This window comes from Belonocnema kinseyi, chromosome 10 (assembly GCF_010883055.1).
Source record: "Belonocnema kinseyi isolate 2016_QV_RU_SX_M_011 chromosome 10, B_treatae_v1, whole genome shotgun sequence".
Classification (NCBI taxonomy): Eukaryota; Metazoa; Arthropoda; class Insecta; order Hymenoptera; family Cynipidae; genus Belonocnema; species Belonocnema kinseyi.
In genome coordinates, this window is record NC_046666.1 from 118,393,607 (window position 1) to 118,396,885 (window position 3,279).

Genomic DNA, 3,279 nt, shown 5'->3' on the forward strand with positions numbered 1-3,279 from the left:
TCGTGAACAACATTACGTTGATAACACTCTACGTGACGGCACCGGTAGATACATCGTACGACTCACTTTTCAAAACATCAAATTTCAGCTCGGTGAATCCAGAAATCAAGCTTTGAAGCGTCTCTACGCACTAGAGAAAAAATTTGAGTCCAATATACAGTTAAATCGGAGTATCACAAAGCACTCAATGAGTATATTGCATTAAAACATATGACTTTGTGTGCCGACATCAAAGAGAGATGTTATCTGCCTTATCACGCTTTGATTAAAACAGCTAGCGAGACTACTAAGGTTCGAGACTACTAACTATTGGTAGGTCCTATGATTCAAAATGCAATCTTTGAACAGGTTCTCGGATTTCGAACACATACGTACGTGATAACCGCCAACATCGAGAAGATGTGCAGACAGGCCAAGGTCCATCCAAACAAAAGAAAATTTCAAAAAATGTTATGGAATCATCAGGGTAAAATCAGAACGTTTCAATTAAACACCGTGACTTTCGGAACTGCATGCGCACCATTCCTGGCAATTCCCACCGTACAGCAGCTTGCTCGTGATGAGGGAAAAGATTTTCCACGTACCAGTGAAATTCTCCCACGGGATTTTTACGTGGATGATCTGGTCTCAGGCGCAAATTCCATCGAGGAAATTCTCAGTATTCGCGATGAAATGATCGAGTTGCTAGGTCGGGATGGGTTTATCATCAGATAATGGTATTCAACCATACTGATATTCTCAATGATATCGTGAAGCAAATGTTCAATCTCGATTGCATTATCAAAGAAAATCCCATTCAAAAAACGCTCTAAATTACTTCGGATTCTCAGGGCGATATTCTGACGTACGTGGTTCGAGCTATCGATGCTCAAACCACTTCCACCAAGAGAAAGTTGCTTTCTGAAATCGCAAAAATTTTCGATCCTCTCGAACTTCTGGGGCCGGTGGGTCTCTACGCCAAAGTCTTGATACAGGATTGTTGGAAATCAAAAATCACGTGGGATGAATTACTGCCGCAAGAAATTCAGACTAAATGGAAATCATTTACCAAGCACATTTCATGTTTACAGAATTTTGCAGTGCCGCAAAAATTCTTGTGCGAAAATCCAGATGAAGTCGAAATCTATGGTTTCCGAGACGCATGTCTTCATAGTTATGGAGCATGTCTCTAAATTCGATCTCTTGATGCGAATGGTAAGGTTACAGTAAACCTGGTTTGTAGAAAATCTAGAGTAGCTCCCTTGAGCGGTGTCAGAATTCCACGGCTAGACTCTGTGCAGCTTCAATCCTCATGAAACTGTAATTCGAATCAAAGGCACAATTCGAGTTTCCGACCAGGAAAGTTAGCTTTTGGTCAGATTCTACAATCGTATTGTGTTGGCTGAAAAAGCTCCTCATTTGCTGCGGAATTTCGAATCAAATAGGGTCGCCGATATCCAGTCTCTAGAAGAATAAGTTCAGTGAAGACACATCAGATCGGGAGACAATCCTACCGATGCGCTTACTAGGGGATAATTACCATCAGATTTCATCAAAAATACTTTATGGACTTCAGGCCCCAAGCGGTTAGTTCAACCGGAGAAAGAATGGCCTAAGTCGGTCGAACCATCGTCGGTAAAAATGCCCGCTTTGAAAGAGGGTGTTTCTTTGCTTAGTACTGTAACATGTGATTATATATATATTATCGAGTGTCATCATCCAAACGTCTCACAAGACTGGTTGCGTATCTCCTACGCTGGAAAACCCTAAACACTAAAAGAGATCGTCCACTATCCTGTCAGGAAAGCGATGCGGAACATCGTTTGCTAGCGATGATAGAACGTAAAAGATACCCGAAGGAGATCAAACGTCTTGCTACTATTTGAGAGGCGACTTTTGGTGAAACCACAATTGCGTAACGAAATTCTACCAAAATCGATGAGCAGAATCCTTTTCACGACGAGCGCGATCTCATTCGAGTAGGTGGTCGTTTAAAAAAGGCAGATTTGATCTATAATAAAAAACACCCTCTCTTAATACCTAGCAGACATCCAAATACTGATCTCATCATTCGCAAATCTCATGTAGAAAATAAGCATTCCGGTATCCAATCGACTCTATACACTCTTAGAGAAAAATTCTGGGTTTTGAACGGAAAAGGTCAAATTATGAAAATCGTCCATAGATACATCGAATGTATTCGACAACACCCTAAAATGATGCAGGCTAAAATGACTGTCTTTCCTGAAGTCAGGGTAACGGAAGCTCCAGCTTTTAGTCGCACGGGGGTAGATTTCTTTGGTCCTATTCTCATTAAGGAGAAAAAAATCGCAACAGGAGTTTCATTAAGATCTATGGTTGTGTTTTTATCTGCATGGTATCTAAGACGGTGCATATCGAACTGGCAACCGCCCTTTCGACAGAGGGATTTTTGGCAGTTTTGCGTAGGTTTATCGGTCGAAGTGGGGTTTCAGAATACATCTATTTGGATAACGGGAGAAACTTTATAGGGGCTGATAAAGAACTTCGTGAGATCTATGATCTATTCGATACCGTAGAGTACAAGCAGACTAAGAAATTTTGCGTTAGATAAACGAGTTGAGTGTCATTTCAATCCACCTTTGTCCCCTCATTTCGGCGGTCTTTAGGAAGCAGCTGTAAAGAGTTTCAAACATCATTTAAAACGTGTGTTGAAAGATCAAAAACTAACGTATGAGCAGTTTAACAATTTGTTAATTGAAATCGAAGCGATTTTTAATTCTCGTACATTGTACGCTCTTTCGGCTGAACCTAATGATCCCCTAGCTATATCTCCTGCTCACCTATTAATGGGTCGACCGTTCAATTCTTTGCCTGAGAAAAATCTCGTTTTGGTTGCAGACAACAGGCTGTCAACCTACAATTTTATCACCAACGCTCGAAAGGACTTTTGGAAAAAATGGTACAAAAAATATCACAACGAATTGCAAATTCTCCAAAAATAGCACAAATCCACCGAGGAATTGAAGGCTGTTTCAGTTGTGATCCTAAGAGAGGACAACATGGGATGTACCAGATTGCCACTGGGTGTAATCCTCGAGGTATATCCAGGGAGCGACCGCATCGCCAGAGTAGCTTCGATCAAAACGGCGAACAGAGTTTACAAACGCAACCAAACACGGCTCTGTCTGTTACCAGTGGCGTAAATCCTCAGTCGGCTTACTGAGCAAAGTTGATTTAAGATCAAAATATTACATATTTATTTATTTATTTTATTTTATTTTATTTTATTTTATTTTATTTTATTTTATTTTATTTTAT